The sequence below is a fragment of the Nannobrachium achirus genome (genome assembly GCF_963921795.1).
Source record: "Nannobrachium achirus genome assembly, chromosome: 9".
Taxonomy (NCBI): Eukaryota; Metazoa; Chordata; class Actinopteri; order Myctophiformes; family Myctophidae; genus Nannobrachium; species Nannobrachium achirus.
This window is the reverse complement of record NC_137818.1, coordinates 25576499-25599730: the sequence shown is the minus strand read 5'-3', so window position 1 is coordinate 25599730 and position 23232 is coordinate 25576499. Positions and strand designations below refer to the sequence as shown.

The window sequence follows — 23232 nt, the reverse complement described above, 5'->3', positions numbered from 1 at the left end:
AATTTACTTCAATGGTGATTCTTTGAAAACAGGCCAAATGTGATATATGCCTATTATAAAACAAGGCTTGATTGTATTCATAATTGAGGTGGAAGTCTATCTATCTATCTATCTATCTATCTATCTATTTAGATTCACTGGATTATATTGCAAAAACACATTTGCAATCTCTGATTTAATTTATGTTTTTCCATTCCATTGCAATGTGGGCAATTGTGTGGAGAGTAGGCCTAGCACTCTGTGTGCATAGCACACCAGATTCACCCAGATTCCCAGAATAGGGTAATTTGAGTGCAAACATGATTATGATGCGCTTGCTCTGCACTGCACGCAGCTACTGGTTCTGACTGAGAAAGGATAAACATCTAAATTGTTTCTTCCAGAGACACATCGGTGTCTCATTCTCTTGTACTTGGCTAAAAGGCTTCATGTCAGGAATTGGTGTGTAAAGGTAATTCTGTCAATGATTGAACACCCCAAGAAGAATGAATAACGTACATTCTGTTTTATGGTGGATTTTCCTTTTAAGGGAGAAAAAAACTTGGGCGGAGTTAAATTCAAGCGCTGGATACATTAGAGGGGACATGGAAACGTCACTGGGAGAATTTCACGAGCCAGTGTTGACAGAGAAGAACATTACACGTGGTTCAATATCGACAGTTGAAGCATCGCGCCCAGCAAGGATATAACATCGGTCAATCCAATATAGTCTGCTGTATCAGAGGGGGAGATAGAGCTTTACTCTTTACTGTATTTGGTAAGTTGCTCAATTCGTTGGTCTAGCAGGAAAGTTGCCTTTAAACTATGCAGATTCTTTAACCATGTATACGATGAAGTAACCTAACAAGAATTATCAAATCCCAAGTATTTTTGACGCTATTTTGACTCGATTCGATTACAGCCATGGCTCATGTCATGTCACATTTGCGGGGGGAAAGTATGTTGTTTTGAGTAGCCTATATAGGCTACTACACATAACTTTTGGTCGTGTCTGTGGAGCTACCATCCAATGACCAAACGTTTCGCTTGTCTATATACCCTACCAGTCAAAAGTTTGGCCACAGCTTCTCACACACAGGGGCAGGGTATTTTGGGAAATAATCTGATTCTGCACCCAGTCCCAGAGTCTGCAGTCTAGCTGGTCACTGCTCCACTGCTCAGAGGACCGAGGATATGCGCTCTCGTTGCCTGCAGGACATCCCGTCTGTGTCTGCCCACTGCCCCACTCTCCCGATGGCGTCGCGCGCGTCTCTCCCAGTGGTCTCATAGTCGCATGTGGGCTAGCTCTATTAAATCATCTGGAATTTGCATGGCTAAATTCTGTGTAATAATATTCATATAGGCCTACATCCCTTCCATAATTAAAACAACGCAGAAGAGCGAGGCCTATTTCCGAGAACCCATTAGGGGGGGAAAAGGGTAAAATATATTTGATTTGATTTTTTTTGTTTTAGCGTTTTATTTTACCACCTCCACCTCCTTTTTGGTGGTAACGGGAACTTGGTTCGGTTACTCCCCTTTCTAAGCCATGCACTTCCTCCCAGGTGCTTGTATGTTTAGGGCAGCATGGTGCTGACTGCTGAGAGATAGGCCTACGTGTTTGAAACGATTAAACAAATGAGACACTATAGTGGAATATGAGTCATGACGATTTCTTAAACCCTGTTGTGGCCTAGCCTACTTAACTTTACACATTGAAAGATGCCTAGGTGGCTTAGTTGCGATAGGTTTTCAGGTTGCACAGCTGATGTGATGTGATTTGACAGTGGACGCACTTGCTTTCAATCTGTGTCAAGAAAATACATCGAAGCCTAATTACTTTTAATGGTTGACTGGCATATTGGCTGAAATCCACCAAGGGATCTGGGACGTCGTGAACGTGGTTAGAACATCAACCCAAAGCGGACTGCAGCACAATTAAGCTCATACCTTGGCCATCTCTGACTGCGGTCACGCTATCTCCACTTCAGGAAAAGCTGGTCGCGCTATCCTCACTTCAAAATATGGTGCGCTTCTACACGGCTGTTTACGGTTTGACAAGGGGATGGTGCGTTCAAGGCGAGCTGGTAAATTAGAATTTCTAGACTTTCGAGACCAAGGGTGTATAAAATATTGAACTACATACTATTCAATCAACAGATGCTTTAAATTAGACCCCCCCCCCACGTAGTGATGTCAGTAGCTCATATACACTGAATGAATATGATGCATAGTAGTGATGTCTGTAGCTCATACTGAATGAATATGATGTATAGAATAGTGATGTCTGTAGCTCATACACTGAATGAATATGATGTATAGAGTAGTGATGTCTGTAGCTCATATACTGAATGAATATGATGTATAGAGTAGTGATGTCTGTAGCTCATATACTGAATGAATATGATGCATAGAGTAGTGATGTCTGTAGCTCATATACTGAATGAATATGATGTATAGTGATGTCTGTAGCTCATATACTGAATGAATATGATGTAGTGATGTCTGTAGCTCATATACTGAATGAATATGATGTATAGAGTAGTGATGTCTGTAGCTCATATACTGAATGAATATGATGCATAGAGTAGTGATGTCTGTAGCTCATATACTGAATGAATATGATGTATAGTGATGTCTGTAGCTCATATACTGAATGAATATGATGTAGTGATGTCTGTAGCTCATATACTGAATGAATATGATGCATAGAGTAGTGATGTCTGTAGCTCATATACTGAATGAATATGATGCATAGAGTAGTGATGTCTGTAGCTCATATACTGAATGAATATGATGTAGTGATGTCTGTAGCTAATATACTGAATGAATATGATGCATATAGTAGTGATGTCTGTAGCTCATATACTGACTGAATATGATGCATAGAGTAGTGATGTCTGTAGCTCATATACTGAATGAATATGATGCAAAGAGTAGTGATGTCTGTAGCTCATATACTGAATGAATATGATGCAAAGAGTAGTGATGTCTGTAGCTCATATACTGAAAGAATATGATGCATAGAGTAGTGATGTCTTTAGCTCATATACTGAATGAATATGATGTAGTGATGTCTGTAGCTCATATACTGAATGAATATGATGCATAGTAGTGATGTCTGTAGCTCATACTGAATGAATATGATGTATAGAATAGTGATGTCTGTAGCTCATACACTGAATGAATATGATGTATAGAGTAGTGATGTCTGTAGCTCATATACTGAATGAATATGATGCATAGAGTAGTGATGTCTGTAGCTCATATACTGAATGAATATGATGTATAGTGATGTATGTAGCTCATATACTGAATGAATATGATGTATAGTGACGTCTGTAGCTCATATACTGAATGAATATAATGTATAGAGTACTGATGTTGTCTGTAGCTCATATACTGAATGAATATGATGTATAGTGATGTCTGTAGCTCATATACTGAATGAATATGATGTACAGAGTACTGATGTCTGTAGCTCATATACTGAATGAATATGATGTATAGTGATGTCTGTAGCTCATATATCTTGAGTGGGACTTGGAATCACAATGTCTGGCTTTTGTGGGGCCTTCGCAGCTCCACTCGCATCCGACCGAGGGGCCTCCGCCTCGGACTCCAGAGTGGCAGACCCTTCACCCGGGGACCACCTCCAGGGACCCCTGGCGATATACCAGCGCCCTTGGGGATATAGAGACTTAGAACCGGGTGGCGAGGGGCCGACGCCGCTCCTTCTCGCATCCGACCGAGGGGCCTCTGCCGAGGGACCAACCAGGGACCCCCTGGAGCTCCGGGGACCCCCTCGCGCCGCTCTGATTTTTGGACCTCCAATGTTAACTACGATCGGACAATTATTTTTTTAGAAATTCGGGACTTTGACTTCGTAGACCCCCTCCAGGGGACCCATGGAACCCAGGAAAATTGACAGCGCCCCTGGCACTGCAGCGCACAAAAATCGACAAATATTACCATAATACATTCGCTATACAGCAAATAGTATAAAATCAGATAAAAATTAAGAAGTTTGTTACCATAAAACAACTTTGTCACCTTGTTCATGATGTACCTAAGTACCTCTAAAAATATTCCCAACCTGTTTTACAGTGCCAATAATTTATAATAAATTCGACAAATATTACCATAATCCATTCGCTATACAGCAAATAGTATAAAATCAGATAAAAATTAAGAAGTTTGTTACCATAAAACAACTATATCACCTTGTTCATGATGTACCTAAGTACCTCTAAAAATATTCCCAACCTGTTTTACAGTGCCAATAATTTATAATAAATTCGACAAATATTACCATAATCCATTCGCTATACAGCAAATAGTATAAAATCAGATAAAAATTAAGAAGTTTGTTACCATAAAACAACTTTGTCACCTTGTTCATGATGTACCTAAGTACCTCTAAAAATATTCCCAACCTGTTTTACAGTGCGAATAATTTATAATAAATTCGACAAATATTACCATAATCCATTCGCTATACAGCAAATAGTATAAAATCAGATAAAAATTAGGAAGGTTTGTTACCATAAAACAACTATATCACCTTGTTCATGATGTACCTAAGTACCTCTAAAAAAATCCCAACCTGTTTTACAGTGCCAATAATTTATAATAAATTCGACAAATATTACCATAATCCATTAGCTATACAGCAAATAGTATAAAATCAGATAAAAATTAGGAAGGTTTGTTACCATAAAACAACTATATCACCTTGTTCATGATGTACCCAAGTACCTCTAAAAAAATTCCCAACCTGTTTTACAGTGCCAATAATTTTTAATAAATTTGTCAAATATTACCATAATCCATTCGCTATACAGCAAATAGTATAAAATCAGATAAAAATTAAGAAGGTTTGTTACCATAAATCAACTATATAACCTTGTTCATGATGGACCTAAGTACCTCTAAAAAAAATTCCCAACCTGTTTTACAGTGCCAATAATTTTTAATAAATTCGTCAAATATTACCATAATCCATTCGCTATACAGCAAATAGTATAAAATCAGATAAAAATTAAGAAGGTTCGTTACCATAAATCAACTATATCACCTTGTTCATGATGTACCTAAGTACCTCTAAAAAAATTCCCAACCTGTTTTACAGTGCCAATCATTTTTAATAAATTCGTCAAATATTACCATAATCCATTCGCTATACAGCAAATAGTATAAAATCAGATAAAAATTAAGAAGTTTGTTACCATAAAACAACTTTGTCACCTTGTTCATGATGTACCTAAGTACCTCTAAAAATATTCCCAACCTGTTTTACAGTGCCAATAATTTATAATAAATTCGACAAATATTACCATAATCCATTCGCTATACAGCAAATAGTATAAAATCAGATAAAAATTAAGAAGTTTGTTACCATAAAACAACTATATCACCTTGTTCATGATGTACCTAAGTACCTCTAAAAATATTCCCAACCTGTTTTACAGTGCCAATAATTTATAATAAATTCGACAAATATTACCATAATCCATTCGCTATACAGCAAATAGTATAAAATCAGATAAAAATTAAGAAGTTTGTTATCATAAAACAACTTTGTCACCTTGTTCATGATGGACCTAAGTACCTCTAAAAAAAAGTCCCAACCTGTTTTACAGTGCCAATAATTTTTAATAAATTCGTCAAATATTACCATAATCCATTCGCTATACAGCAAATAGTATAAAATCAGATAAAAATTAAGAAGGTTCGTTACCATAAATCAACTATATCACCTTGTTCATGATGTACCTAAGTACCTCTAAAAAAATTCCCAACCTGTTTTACAGTGCCAATCATTTTTTATAAATTCGTCAAATATTACCATAATCCATTCGCTATACAGCAAATAGTATAAAATCAGATAAAAATTAAGAAGTTTGTTACCATAAAACAACTTTGTCACCTTGTTCATGATGTACCTAAGTACCTCTAAAAATATTCCCAACCTGTTTTACAGTGCCAATAATTTATAATAAATTCGACAAATATTACCATAATCCATTCGCTATACAGCAAATAGTATAAAATCAGATAAAAATTAAGAAGTTTGTTACCATAAAACAACTATATCACCTTGTTCATGATGTACCTAAGTACCTCTAAAAAAATTCCCAACCTGTTTTACAGTGCGAATAATTTATAATAAATTCGACAAATATTACCATAATCCATTCGCTATACAGCAAATAGTATACAATCAGATAAAAATTAAGAAGGTTTGTTACCATAAATCAACTATATAACCTTGTTCATGATGGACCTAAGTACCTCTAAAAAAAATCCCAACCTGTTTTACAGTGCCAATAATTTTTAATAAATTCGTCAAATATTACCATAATCCATTCGCTATACAGCAAATAGTATAAAATCAGATAAAAATTAGGAAGGTTTGTTACCATAAAACAACTATATCACCTTGTTCATGATGTACCTAAGTACCTCTAAAAAAATTCCCAACCTGTTTTACAGTGCCAATATTTTTTAATAAATTCGTCAAATATTACCATAATCCATTCGCTATAAAGCAAATAGTATAAAATCAGATAAAAATTAGGAAGGTTTACCATAAATCAACTATATCACCTTGTTCATGATGTACCTAAGTACCTCTAAAAAAATTCCCAACCTGTTTTACAGTGCCAATAATTTATAATAAATTCGTCAAATATTACCAAAATCCATTCGCTATACAGCAAATAGTATAAAATCAGATAAAAATTAGGAAGGTTTGTTACCATAAAACAACTATATCACCTTGTTCATGATGTACCTAAGTACATTTAAAAAAATTCCCAACCTGTTTTACAGTGCCAATAACTTTTAATAAATTCGTCAAATATTACCATACAGCAAATAGTATAAAATCAGTTAAAAATTAGGAAGGTTTGTTACCATAAAACAACTATATCACCTTGTTCAGGATGTACCTAAGTAACTCTAAAAAAATTCCCAACCTGTTTTACAGTGCGAATAATTTATAATAAATTCGACAAATATTACCATAATCCATTCGCTATACAGCAAATAGTATACAATCAGATAAAAATTAAGAAGGTTTGTTACCATAAATCAACTATATAACCTTGTTCATGATGGACCTAAGTACCTCTAAAAAAATTCCCAACCTGTTTTACAGTGCCAATAATTTTTAATAAATTCGTCAAATATTACCATAATCCATTCGCTATACAGCAAATAGTATAAAATCAGAAAAAATTAGGAAGGTTTGTTACCATAAAACAACTATATCACCTTGTTCATGATGTACCTAAGTACCTCTAAAAAAATTCCCAACCTGTTTTACAGTGCCAATAATTTTTCATAAATTCGTCAAATATTACCATAATCCATTCGCTATACAGCAAATAGTATAAAATCAGATAAAAATTAAGAAGGTTTGTTACCATAAATCAACTATATAACCTTGTTCATGATGGACCTAAGTACCTCTAAAAAAATTCCCAACCTGTTTTACAGTGCCAATAATTTTTAATAAATTCGTCAAATATTACCATAATCCATTCGCTATACAGCAAATAGTATAAAATCAGATAAAAATTAAGAAGGTTTGTTACCATAAAACAACTATATCACCTTGTTCATGATGTACCTAAGTACCTCTAAAAAAAATCCCAACCTGTTTTACAGTGCCAATAATTTTTAATAAATTCGTCAAATATTACCATAATCCATTCGCTATACAGCAAATAGTATAAAATCAGATAAAAATTAGGAAGGTTTGTTACCATAAAACAACTATATCACCTTGTTCATGATGTACCTAAGTACCTCTAAAAAAATTCCCAACCTGTTTTACAGTGCCAATAATTTATAATAAATTCGACAAATATTACCATAATCCATTCGCTATACAGCAAATAGTATAAAATCAGATAAAAACTAGGAAGGTTTGTTACCATAAAACAACTATATCACCTTGTTCATGATGTACCTAAGTACCTCTAAAAATATTCCCAACCTGTTTTACAGTGCCAATAATTTATAATAAATTCGACAAATAATACCATCCATTCGCTATACAGCAAATAGTATAAAATCAGATAACATTTAAGAAGGTTTGTTACCATAAATCAACTATATCACCTTGTTCATGATGTACCTAAGTACCTCTAAAAAAATTCCCAACCTGTTTTACAGTGCCAATAATTTATAATAAATTCGTCAAATATTACCATAATCCATCCGCTATACAGCAAATAGTATAAAATCAGATAAAAATTAGGAAGGTTTGTTACCATAAAACAACTATATCACCTTGTTCATGATGTACCTAAGTACATTTAAAAAAATTCCCAACCTGTTTTACAGTGTCAATAACTTTTAATAAATTCGTCAAATATTACCATAATCCATTCGCTATACAGCAAATAGTATAAAATCAGATAAAAATTAGGAAGGTTTGTTACCATAAAACAACTATATCACCTTGTTCATGATGTACCTAAGTACCTCTAAAAAAATTCCCAACCTGTTTTACAGTGCCAATAATTTTTAATAAATTCGTCAAATATTACCATAATCCATTCGCTATACAGCAAATAGTATAAAATCAGATAAAATTTAGGAAGGTTTGTTACCATAAAACAACTATATCACATTGTTCATGATGTACCTAAGTACCTCTAAAAAAATTCCCAACCTGTTTTACAGTGCCAATAATTTATAATAAATTCGACAAATATTACCATAATCCATTAGCTATACAGCAAATAGTATAAAATCAGATAAAAATTAGGAAGGTTTGTTACCATAAAACAACTATATCACCTTGTTCATGATGTACCTAAGTACCTCTAAAAAAAATCCCAACCTGTTTTACAGTGACAATAATTTATAATAAATTCGACAAATATTACCATAATCCATTCGCTATACCGCAAATAGTATAAAATCAGATAAAAATTAAGAAGTTTGTTACCATAAAACAACTATGTCACCTTGTTCATGGTGTACCTAAGTACCTCTAAAAAAATCCCAACCTGTTTTACAGTGCCAATAATTTATAATAAATTCGACAAATATTACCATAATCCATTCGCTATACAGCAAATAGTATACAATCAGATAAAAATTAAGAAGGTTTGTTACCATAAATCAACTATATCACCTTGTTCATGATGTACCTAAGTACCTCTAAAAAAAATCCCAACCTGTTTTACAGTGCCAATAATTTATAATAAATTCGACAAATATTACCATAATCCATTCGCTATACAGCAAATAGTATAAAATCAGATAAAAATTAGGAAGGTTTGTTACCATAAAACAACTATATCACCTTGTTCATGATGTACCTAAGTACCTCTAAAAAAAATCCCAACCTGTTTTACAGTGCCAATAATTTATAATAAATTCGACAAATATTACCATAATCCATTAGCTATACAGCAAATAGTATAAAATCAGATAAAAATTAGGAAGGTTTGTTACCATAAAACAACTATATCACCTTGTTCATGATGTACCCAAGTACCTCTAAAAAAATTCCCAACCTGTTTTACAGTGCCAATAATTTTTAATAAATTCGTCAAATATTACCATAATCCATTCGCTATACAGCAAATAGTATAAAATCAGATAAAAATTAAGAAGGTTTGTTACCATAAATCAACTATATAACCTTGTTCATGATGGACCTAAGTACCTCTAAAAAAAATTCCCAACCTGTTTTACAGTGCCAATAATCTTTAATAAATTCGTCAAATATTACCATAATCCATTCGCTATACAGCAAATAGTATAAAATCAGATAAAAATTAAGAAGGTTCGTTACCATAAATCAACTATATCACCTTGTTCATGATGTACCTAAGTACCTCTAAAAAAATTCCCAACCTGTTTTACAGTGCCAATCATTTTTAATAAATTCGTCAAATATTACCATAATCCATTCGCTATACAGCAAATAGTATAAAATCAGATAAAAATTAAGAAGGTTTGTTACCATAAATCAACTATATCACCTTGTTCATGATGTACCTAAGTACCTCTAAAAAAATTCCCAACCTGTTTTACAGTGCCAATAATTTATAATAAATTCGTCAAATATTACCATAATCCATTCGCTATACAGCAAATAGTATAAAATCAGATAAAAATTAGGAAGGTTTGTTACCATAAAACAACTATATCACCTTGTTCATGATGTACCTAAGTACATTTAAAAAAATTCCCAACCTGTTTTACAGTGCCAATAACTTTTAATAAATTCGTCAAATATTACCATAATCCATTCGCTATACAGCAAATAGTATAAAATCAGATAAAAATTAGGAAGGTTTGTTACCATAAAACAACTATATCACCTTGTTCATGATGTACCTAAGTACCTCTAAAAAAATTCCCAACCTGTTTTACAGTGCCAATAATTTTTAATAAATTCGTCAAATATTACCATAATCCATTCGCTATACAGCAAATAGTATAAAATCAGATAAAAATTAGGAAGGTTTGTTACCATAAAACAACTATATCACATTGTTCATGATGTACCTAAGTACCTCTAAAAAAATTCCCAACCTGTTTTACAGTGCCAATAATTTATAATAAATTCGACAAATATTACCATAATCCATTAGCTATACAGCAAATAGTATAAAATCAGATAAAAATTAGGAAGGTTTGTTACCATAAAACAACTATATCACCTTGTTCATGATGTACCTAAGTACCTCTAAAAAAAATTCCCAACCTGTTTTACAGTGCCAATATTTTTTAATAAATTCGTCAAATATTACCATAATCCATTCGCTATACAGCAAATAGTATAAAATCAGATAAAAATTAGGAAGGTTTGTTACCATAAAACAACTATATCACCTTGTTCAGGATGTACCTAAGTAACTCTAAAAAAATTCCCAACCTGTTTTACAGTGCGAATAATTTATAATAAATTCGACAAATATTACCATAATCCATTCGCTATACAGCAAATAGTATACAATCAGATAAAAATTAAGAAGGTTTGTTACCATAAATCAACTATATAACCTTGTTCATGATGGACCTAAGTACCTCTAAAAAAATTCCCAACCTGTTTTACAGTGCCAATAATTTTTAATAAATTCGTCAAATATTACCATAATCCATTCGCTATACAGCAAATAGTATAAAATCAGATAAAAATTAGGAAGGTTTGTTACCATAAAACAACTATATCACCTTGTTCATGATGTACCTAAGTACCTCTAAAAAAATTCCCAACCTGTTTTACAGTGCCAATATTTTTTAATAAATTCGTCAAATATTACCATAATCCATTCGCTATACAGCAAATAGTATAAAATCAGATAAAAATTAAGAAGGTTTGTTACCATAAAACAACTATATCACCTTGTTCATGATGTACCTAAGTACCTCTAAAAAAAATCCCAACCTGTTTTACAGTGCCAATAATTTTTAATAAATTCGTCAAATATTACCATAATCCATTCGCTATACAGCAAATAGTATAAAATCAGATAAAAATTAGGAAGGTTTGTTACCATAAAACAACTATATCACATTGTTCATGATGTACCTAAGTACCTCTAAAAAAATTCCCAACCTGTTTTACAGTGCCAATAATTTATAATAAATTCGACAAATATTACCATAATCCATTAGCTATACAGCAAATAGTATAAAATCAGATAAAAATTAGGAAGGTTTGTTACCATAAAACAACTATATCACCTTGTTCATGATGTACCTAAGTACCTCTAAAAAAAATTCCCAACCTGTTTTACAGTGCCAATATTTTTTAATAAATTCGTCAAATATTACCATAATCCATTCGCTATACAGCAAATAGTATAAAATCAGATAAAAATTAGGAAGGTTTGTTACCATAAAACAACTATATCACCTTGTTCAGGATGTACCTAAGTAACTCTAAAAAAATTCCCAACCTGTTTTACAGTGCGAATAATTTATAATAAATTCGACAAATATTACCATAATCCATTCGCTATACAGCAAATAGTATACAATCAGATAAAAATTAAGAAGGTTTGTTACCATAAATCAACTATATAACCTTGTTCATGATGGACCTAAGTACCTCTAAAAAAATTCCCAACCTGTTTTACAGTGCCAATAATTTTTAATAAATTCGTCAAATATTACCATAATCCATTCGCTATACAGCAAATAGTATAAAATCAGATAAAAATTAGGAAGGTTTGTTACCATAAAACAACTATATCACCTTGTTCATGATGTACCTAAGTACCTCTAAAAAAATTCCCAACCTGTTTTACAGTGCCAATATTTTTTAATAAATTCGTCAAATATTACCATAATCCATTCGCTATACAGCAAATAGTATAAAATCAGATAAAAATTAAGAAGGTTTGTTACCATAAAACAACTATATCACCTTGTTCATGATGTACCTAAGTACCTCTAAAAAAAATCCCAACCTGTTTTACAGTGCCAATAATTTTTAATAAATTCGTCAAATATTACCATAATCCATTCGCTATACAGCAAATAGTATAAAATCAGATAAAAATTAGGAAGGTTTGTTACCATAAAACAACTATATCACCTTGTTCATGATGTACCTAAGTACCTCTAAAAAAATTCCCAACCTGTTTTACAGTGCCAATAATTTATAATAAATTCGACAAATATTACCATAATCCATTCGCTATACAGCAAATAGTATAAAATCAGATAAAAACTAGGAAGGTTTGTTACCATAAAACAACTATATCACCTTGTTCATGATGTACCTAAGTACCTCTAAAAATATTCCCAACCTGTTTTACAGTGCCAATAATTTATAATAAATTCGACAAATAATACCATCCATTCGCTATACAGCAAATAGTATAAAATCAGATAACATTTAAGAAGGTTTGTTACCATAAATCAACTATATCACCTTGTTCATGATGTACCTAAGTACCTCTAAAAAAATTCCCAACCTGTTTTACAGTGCCAATAATTTATAATAAATTCGTCAAATATTACCATAATCCATCCGCTATACAGCAAATAGTATAAAATCAGATAAAAATTAGGAAGGTTTGTTACCATAAAACAACTATATCACCTTGTTCATGATGTACCTAAGTACATTTAAAAAAATTCCCAACCTGTTTTACAGTGTCAATAACTTTTAATAAATTCGTCAAATATTACCATAATCCATTCGCTATACAGCAAATAGTATAAAATCAGATAAAAATTAGGAAGGTTTGTTACCATAAAACAACTATATCACCTTGTTCATGATGTACCTAAGTACCTCTAAAAAAATTCCCAACCTGTTTTACAGTGCCAATAATTTTTAATAAATTCGTCAAATATTACCATAATCCATTCGCTATACAGCAAATAGTATAAAATCAGATAAAATTTAGGAAGGTTTGTTACCATAAAACAACTATATCACATTGTTCATGATGTACCTAAGTACCTCTAAAAAAATTCCCAACCTGTTTTACAGTGCCAATAATTTATAATAAATTCGACAAATATTACCATAATCCATTAGCTATACAGCAAATAGTATAAAATCAGATAAAAATTAGGAAGGTTTGTTACCATAAAACAACTATATCACCTTGTTCATGATGTACCTAAGTACCTCTAAAAAAAATCCCAACCTGTTTTACAGTGACAATAATTTATAATAAATTCGACAAATATTACCATAATCCATTCGCTATACCGCAAATAGTATAAAATCAGATAAAAATTAAGAAGTTTGTTACCATAAAACAACTATGTCACCTTGTTCATGGTGTACCTAAGTACCTCTAAAAAAATCCCAACCTGTTTTACAGTGCCAATAATTTATAATAAATTCGACAAATATTACCATAATCCATTCGCTATACAGCAAATAGTATACAATCAGATAAAAATTAAGAAGGTTTGTTACCATAAATCAACTATATCACCTTGTTCATGATGTACCTAAGTACCTCTAAAAAAAATCCCAACCTGTTTTACAGTGCCAATAATTTATAATAAATTCGACAAATATTACCATAATCCATTCGCTATACAGCAAATAGTATAAAATCAGATAAAAATTAGGAAGGTTTGTTACCATAAAACAACTATATCACCTTGTTCATGATGTACCTAAGTACCTCTAAAAAAAATCCCAACCTGTTTTACAGTGCCAATAATTTATAATAAATTCGACAAATATTACCATAATCCATTAGCTATACAGCAAATAGTATAAAATCAGATAAAAATTAGGAAGGTTTGTTACCATAAAACAACTATATCACCTTGTTCATGATGTACCCAAGTACCTCTAAAAAAATTCCCAACCTGTTTTACAGTGCCAATAATTTTTAATAAATTCGTCAAATATTACCATAATCCATTCGCTATACAGCAAATAGTATAAAATCAGATAAAAATTAAGAAGGTTTGTTACCATAAATCAACTATATAACCTTGTTCATGATGGACCTAAGTACCTCTAAAAAAAATTCCCAACCTGTTTTACAGTGCCAATAATCTTTAATAAATTCGTCAAATATTACCATAATCCATTCGCTATACAGCAAATAGTATAAAATCAGATAAAAATTAAGAAGGTTCGTTACCATAAATCAACTATATCACCTTGTTCATGATGTACCTAAGTACCTCTAAAAAAATTCCCAACCTGTTTTACAGTGCCAATCATTTTTAATAAATTCGTCAAATATTACCATAATCCATTCGCTATACAGCAAATAGTATAAAATCAGATAAAAATTAAGAAGGTTTGTTACCATAAATCAACTATATCACCTTGTTCATGATGTACCTAAGTACCTCTAAAAAAATTCCCAACCTGTTTTACAGTGCCAATAATTTATAATAAATTCGTCAAATATTACCATAATCCATTCGCTATACAGCAAATAGTATAAAATCAGATAAAAATTAGGAAGGTTTGTTACCATAAAACAACTATATCACCTTGTTCATGATGTACCTAAGTACATTTAAAAAAATTCCCAACCTGTTTTACAGTGCCAATAACTTTTAATAAATTCGTCAAATATTACCATAATCCATTCGCTATACAGCAAATAGTATAAAATCAGATAAAAATTAGGAAGGTTTGTTACCATAAAACAACTATATCACCTTGTTCATGATGTACCTAAGTACCTCTAAAAAAATTCCCAACCTGTTTTACAGTGCCAATAATTTTTAATAAATTCGTCAAATATTACCATAATCCATTCGCTATACAGCAAATAGTATAAAATCAGATAAAAATTAGGAAGGTTTGTTACCATAAAACAACTATATCACATTGTTCATGATGTACCTAAGTACCTCTAAAAAAATTCCCAACCTGTTTTACAGTGCCAATAATTTATAATAAATTCGACAAATATTACCATAATCCATTAGCTATACAGCAAATAGTATAAAATCAGATAAAAATTAGGAAGGTTTGTTACCATAAAACAACTATATCACCTTGTTCATGATGTACCTAAGTGCCTCTAAAAAAAATTCCCAACCTGTTTTACAGTGCCAATATTTTTTAATAAATTCGTCAAATATTACCATAATCCATTCGCTATACAGCAAATAGTATAAAATCAGATAAAAATTAGGAAGGTTTGTTACCATAAAACAACTATATCACCTTGTTCAGGATGTACCTAAGTAACTCTAAAAAAATTCCCAACCTGTTTTACAGTGCGAATAATTTATAATAAATTCGACAAATATTACCATAATCCATTCGCTATACAGCAAATAGTATACAATCAGATAAAAATTAAGAAGGTTTGTTACCATAAATCAACTATATAACCTTGTTCATGATGGACCTAAGTACCTCTAAAAAAATTCCCAACCTGTTTTACAGTGCCAATAATTTTTAATAAATTCGTCAAATATTACCATAATCCATTCGCTATACAGCAAATAGTATAAAATCAGATAAAAATTAGGAAGGTTTGTTACCATAAAACAACTATATCACCTTGTTCATGATGTACCTAAGTACCTCTAAAAAAATTCCCAACCTGTTTTACAGTGCCAATATTTTTTAATAAATTCGTCAAATATTACCATAATCCATTCGCTATACAGCAAATAGTATAAAATCAGATAAAAATTAAGAAGTTTGTTACCATAAAACAACTATGTCACCTTGTTCATGATGTACCTAAGTACCTCTAAAAATATTCCCAACCTGTTTTACAGTGCCAATAATTTATAATAAATTCGACAAATATTACCATAATCCATTAGCTATACAGCAAATAGTATAAAATCAGATAAAAATTAAGAAGTTTGTTACCATAAAACAACTTTGTCACCTTGTTCATGATGTACCTAAGTACCTCTAAAAATATTCCCAACCTGTTTTACAGTGCGAATAATTTATAATAAATTCGACAAATATTACCATAATCCATTCGCTATACAGCAAATAGTATAAAATCAGATAAAAATTAGGAAGGTTTGTTACCATAAATCAACTATATCACCTTGTTCATGATGTACCTAAGTACCTCTAAAAAAATTCCCAACCTGTTTTACAGTGCCAATAATTTTTCATAAATTCGTCAAATATTACCATAATCCATTCGCTATACAGCAAATAGTATAAAATCAGATAAAAATTAGGAAGGTTTGTTACCATAAAACAACTATATCACCTTGTTCATGATGTACCTAAGTACCTCTAAAAAAATTCCCAACCTGTTTTACAGTGCCAATAATTTTTCATAAATTCGTCAAATATTACCATAATCCATTCGCTATACAGCAAATAGTATGAAATCAGATAAAAATTAAGAAGGTTTGTTACCATAAATCAACTATATCACCTTGTTCATGATGTACCTAAGTACCTCTAAAAAAATTCCCAACCTGTTTTACAGTGCCAATAATTTTTAATAAATTCGTCAAATATTACCATCCATTCGCTATACAGCAAATAGTATAAAATCAGATAAAAATTAAGAAGGTTTGTTACCATAAAACAACTATATCACCTTGTTCATGATGTACCTAAGTACCTCTAAAAAAATTCCCAACCTGTTTTACAGTGCCAATAATTTTTAATAAATTCGTCAAATATTACCATAATCCATTCGCTATACAGCAAATAGTATAAAATCAGATAAAAATTAGGAAGGTTTGTTACCATAAAACAACTATATCACCTTGTTCATGATGTACCTAAGTACCTCTAAAAAAAATCCCAACCTGTTTTACAGTGCCAATAATTTATAATAAATTCGACAAATATTACCATAATCCATTAGCTATACAGCAAATAGTATAAAATCAGATAAAAATTAGGAAGGTTTGTTACCATAAAACAACTATATCACCTTGTTCATGATGTACCTAAGTACCTCTAAAAGAATTCCCAACCTGTTTTACAGTGCCAATAATTTTTAATAAATTCGTCAAATATTACCATAATCCATTCGCTATACAGCAAATAGTATAAAATCAGATAAAAATTAGGAAGGTTTGTTACCATAAAACAACTATATCACCTTGTTCATGATGTACCTAAGTAACTCTAAAAAAAGTCCCAACCTGTTTTACAGTGCGAATAATTTATAATAAATTCGACAAATATTACCATAATCCATTCGCTATACAGCAAATAGTATAAAATCAGATAAAAATTAGGAAGGTTTGTTACCATAAAACAACTATATCACCTTGTTCATGATGTACCTAAATACCTCTAAAAATATTCCCAACCTGTTTTACAGTGCCAATAATTTATAATAAATTCGACAAATAATACCATCCATTCGCTATACAGCAAATAGTATAAAATCAGATAAAAATTAAGAAATTTGTTACCATAAAACAACTTTGTCACCTTGTTCATGATGTACCTAAGTACCCCTGAAAATATTTTTCTTATGTGAGGGGGCTCCCTGGTGCCTCAGCGTGCCCACCGAAAAGAAAAAAGGAAAAACGAAAAGATTGGAAAGGGAAAAAACAGTGTAGCACCGCCTCGGACACCCGGAGAGTGCGCTCTCACTGACAGCAACCGACTCGGCCGTGGACTTCGGAGATCGGGATGATCTTGCTCGGCGGTGTCTCGGGGCGGGCGGCGACACCCACGCGTTTTGGTAGGGGGGAGTTTTGGGTCTGGGCGTCGGTCCGGGTTCGAAGTGGGAGGTTGGGGGTCGGGGGACTGGAACGATCCGCCTGGGCGGCGCCGTGGGGCGAACGACGCCGCCCACGCGTTTGGTTAGGGGGGAGTTTGCGCCCCGGCTTCGGTCCGGGTTGGAAGTCGGAGGGGGGGATTCGGGACTGGAACGGTACGGCTTGGCGACTTCGTGGGGAGAGCGCCGGCACCCGCGCGTTTTTCCGGAGTCGTGGCCTCGGCGTCGGCCCGGTTTGGAGGTGCGGGGTCGGTTGTTGGGGGATGGGGGTGGCCCGGCTAGGCGGTGTCGAGGGCACCCGCGCGTTTTTCGGTTTCGGGCGGCGCCGTCGTCCCGTGGTCCCGGCGGCGGTCTCGGAGCGGCAGGCGTGTTCCGGCGTGCGTGCGGGATCGGGAGTTTGAGACGCGGGCGGGTGGCGCCGACGCGTTTTCGGGGTTTGTGTCTCGGCGTCGGTCCCGGTTCGGGGTGGGGTATCGGTCGGGGGTTGGGATGAACCCACTCGGCGGCGCCGTGGGGCGAACGGCGGCCCTCACGCGTTTTGGGAGATTATGTCCCGGCGTCGTTCCGGGTTCGAGGTCGAGGGGGGACTTGGGGGGAAGGGGGAGGGGGTGAGGGGAGAATGAGGCCACTCAGCAGCGGCGCGCCACAGCGGACTGTGCCGCCGGCAGTTTTCCGCTAGTAGCATCATCGTGGCCTGTGGGGAAAGGGGAAGTGAAAGTGGAGGGGGGGGGGGCTATTTACAGGTAGGTCCGGTCCGTTTTTAAAGGGGCGTTTTTTTTTATATATATATTTTTTTTATTTTTTACATTTTTTATATATATTTTTTATTTTTTTATATATATTTTTTATTTTTTTATTTTTTTATATATTTTTTATTTATTTTTTAATATATATATATATATTTTTTAATATATTTTTTTTATTTTTGTTTTTTTTTGGGGGGGGGGGGTTTGTGTTTAGTCTAACTGGACCCGGGATTGGGAGGGCTTGTCTCTGCGTTGAGCCGGTAATATTTGTCGAATTTATTATAAATTATTGTCACTGTAAAACAGGTTGGGAATATTTTTAGAGTTACTTAGGTACATCATGAACAAGGTGATATAGTTGTTTTATGGTAACAAACCTTCCTAATTTTTATCTGATTTTATACTATTTGCTGTATAGCTAATGGATTATGGTAATATTTGTCGAATTTATTATAAATTATTGGCACTGTAAAACAGGTTGGGAATATTTTTAGAGGTACTTAGGTACATCATGAACAAGGTGATATAGTTGTTTTATGGTAACAAACCTTCCTAATTTTTATCTGATTTTATACTATTTGCTGTATAGCGAATGGATTATGGTAATATTTGTCGAATTTATTATAAATTATTGTCACTGTAAAACAGGTTGGGAATATTTTTAGAGTTACTTAGGTACATCATGAACAAGGTGATATAGTTGTTTTATGGTAACAAACCTTCCAAATTTTTATCTGATTTTATACTATTTGCTGTATAGCTAATGGATTATGGTAATATTTGTCGAATTTATTATAAATTATTGTCACTGTAAAACAGGTTGGGAATATTTTTAGAGGTACTTAGGTCCATCATGAACAAGGTGACATAGTTGTTTTATGGTAACAAACTTCTTAATTTTTATCTGATTTTATACTATTTGCTGTATAGCGAATGGATGGTATTATTTGTAGAATTTATTATAAATTATTGGCACTGTAAAACAGGTTGGGAATATTTTTAGAGGTACTTAGGTACCTCATGAACAAGGTGATATAGTTGTTTTATGGTAACAAACCTTCTTAATTTTTATCTGATTTTATACTATTTGCTGTATAGCGAATGGATTATGGTAATATTTGTCGAATTTATTATAAATTATTGTCACTGTAAAACAGGTTGGGAATATTTTTAGAGGTACTTAGGTACATCATGAACAAGGTGACATAGTTGTTTTATGGTAACAAACTTCTTAATTTTTATCTGATTTTATACTATTTGCTGTATAGCGAATGGATGGTATTATTTGTCGAATTTATTATAAATTATTGGCACTGTAAAACAGGTTGGGAATATTTTTAGAGGTACTTAGGTACATCATGAACAAGGTGATATAGTTGTTTTATGGTAACGCACTTCTTAATTTTTATCTGATTTTATACTATTTGCTGTATAGCGAATGGATTATGGTAATATTTGTCAAATTTATTATAAATTATTGTCACTGTAAAACAGGTTGGGAATATTTTTAGAGATACTTAGGTACATCATGAACAAGGTGACAAAGTTATTTTATGGTAACAAACTTCTTAATTTTTATCTGATTTTATACTATTTGCTGTATAGCGAATGGATTATGGTAATATTTGTCGAATTTATTATAAATTATTGTCACTGTAAAACAGGTTGGGAATATTTTTAGAGGTACTTAGGTACATCATGAACAAGGTGATATAGTTGTTTTATGGTAACAAACTTCTTAATTTTTATCTGATTTTATACTATTTGCTGTATAGCGAATGGATTATGGTAATATTTGTCGAATTTATTATAAATTATTGTCACTGTAAAACAGGTTGGGAATATTTTTAGAGTTACTTAGGTACATCATGAGCAAGGTGATATAGTTGTTTTATGGTAACAAACCTTCCTAATTTTTATCTGATTTTATACTATTTGCTGTATAGCTAATGGATTATGGTAATATTTGTCGAATTTATTATAAATTATTGGCACTGTAAAACAGGTTGGGAATATTTTTAGAGGTACTTAGGTACATCATGAACAAGGTGACATTGTTGTTTTATGGTAACAAACTCCTTAATTTTTATTTGATTTTATACTATTTGCTGTATAGCGAATGGATGGTATTATTTGTAGAATTTATTATAAATTATTGGCACTGTAAAACAGGTTGGGAATATTTTTAGAGATACTTAGGTACATCATGAACAAGGTGACAAAGTTGTTTTATGGTAACAAACTTCTTAATTTTTATCTGATTTTATACTATTTGCTGTATAGCGAATAGATTATGGTAATATTTGTCGAATTTATTATAAATTATTGTCACTGTAAAACAGGTTGGGAATATTTTTAGAGGTACTTAGGTACATCATGAACAAGGTGACATAGTTGTTTTATGGTAACAAACTTCTTAATTTTTATCTGATTTTATACTATTTGCTGTATAGCGAATGGATGGTATTATTTGTCGAATTTATTAAAAATTATTGGCACTGTAAAACAGGTTGGGATTTTTTTTAGAGGTACTTAGGTACATCATGAACAAGGTGATATAGTTGATTTATGGTAACAAACCTTCTTAATTTTTATCTGATTGTATACTATTTGCTGTATAGCGAATGGATTATGGTAATATTTGTCGAATTTATTAAAAATTATTGGCACTGTAAAACAGGTTGGGAATTTTTTTAGAGGTACTTAGGTACATCATGAACAAGGTGATATAGTTGATTTATGGTAACAAACCTTCTTAATTTTTATCTGATTTTATACTATTTGCTGTATAGCGAATGGATTATGGTAATATTTGACGAATTTATTAAAAATTATTGGCACTGTAAAACAGGTTGGGAATTTTTTTAGAGGTACTTAGGTCCATCATGAACAAGGTTATATAGTTGATTTGTGGTAACAAACCTTCTTAATTTGTATCTGATTTTATACTATTTGCTGTATAGCGAATGGATTATGGTAATATTTGACGAATTTATTAAAAAATATTGGCACTGTAAAACAGGTTGGGAATGTTTTTAGAGGTACTTGGGTACATCATGAACAAGGTGATATAGTTGATTTATGGTAACAAACCTTCTTAATTTTTATCTGATTGTATACTATTTGCTGTATAGCGAATGGATTATGGTAATATTTGTCGAATTTATTATAAATTATTGGCACTGTAAAACAGGTTGGGATTTTTTTAGAGGTACTTAGGTACACCATGAACAAGGTGACATAGTTGTTTTATGGTAACAAACTTCTTAATTTTTATCTGATTTTATACTATTTGCGGTATAGCGAATGGATTATGGTAATATTTGTCGAATTTATTATAAATTATTGTCACTGTAAAACAGGTTGGGAATATTTTTAGAGGTACTTAGGTACATCATGAACAAGGTGACATAGTTGTTTTATGGTAACAAACCTTCCTAATTTTTATCTGATTTTATACTATTTGCTGTATAGCTAATGGATTATGGTAATATTTGTCGAATTTATTATAAATTATTGGCACTGTAAAACAGGTTGGGATTTTTTTTAGAGGTACTTAGGTACATCATGAACAAGGTGATATAGTTGTTTTATGGTAACAAACCTTCCTAATTTTTATCTGATTTTATACTATTTGCTGTATAGCGAATGGATTATGGTAATATTTGTCGAATTTATTATAAATTATTCGCACTGTAAAACAGGTTGGGAATTTTTTTAGAGGTACTTAGGTACATCATGAACAAGGTGATATAGTTGATTTATGGTAACAAACCTTCTTAATTTTTATCTGATTTTATACTATTTGCTGTATAGCGAATGGATTATGGTAATATTTGACGAATTTATTAAAAATTATTGGCACTGTAAAACAGGTTGGGAATTTTTTTAGAGGTACTTAGGTCCATCATGAACAAGGTTATATAGTTGATTTGTGGTAACAAACCTTCTTAATTTGTATCTGATTTTATACTATTTGCTGTATAGCGAATGGATTATGGTAATATTTGACGAATTTATTAAAAAATATTGGCACTGTAAAACAGGTTGGGAATTTTTTTAGAGGTACTTGGGTACATCATGAACAAGGTGATATAGTTGATTTATGGTAACAAACCTTCTTAATTTTTATCTGATTGTATACTATTTGCTGTATAGCGAATGGATTATGGTAATATTTGTCGAATTTATTATAAATTATTGGCACTGTAAAACAGGTTGGGATTTTTTTAGAGGTACTTAGGTACACCATGAACAAGGTGACATAGTTGTTTTATGGTAACAAACTTCTTAATTTTTATCTGATTTTATACTATTTGCGGTATAGCGAATGGATTATGGTAATATTT

General features: G+C 32.2%; 1 protein-coding gene across 1 annotated transcript in view; it reads left to right on the top strand.

Annotated features, from left to right (window-relative positions):
- The first annotated feature begins 612 nt into the window (after positions 1 to 612).
- errfi1b (ERBB receptor feedback inhibitor 1b) overlaps positions 613 to 23232 on the top strand; it is a 38443-nt gene continuing 15823 nt past the window's right edge. The window contains exon 1 of the mRNA XM_080734111.1: positions 613 to 757. The gene's annotated coding sequence lies outside the window, so the exon portion shown is untranslated. The remainder of the gene's footprint in view (positions 758 to 23232) is intronic.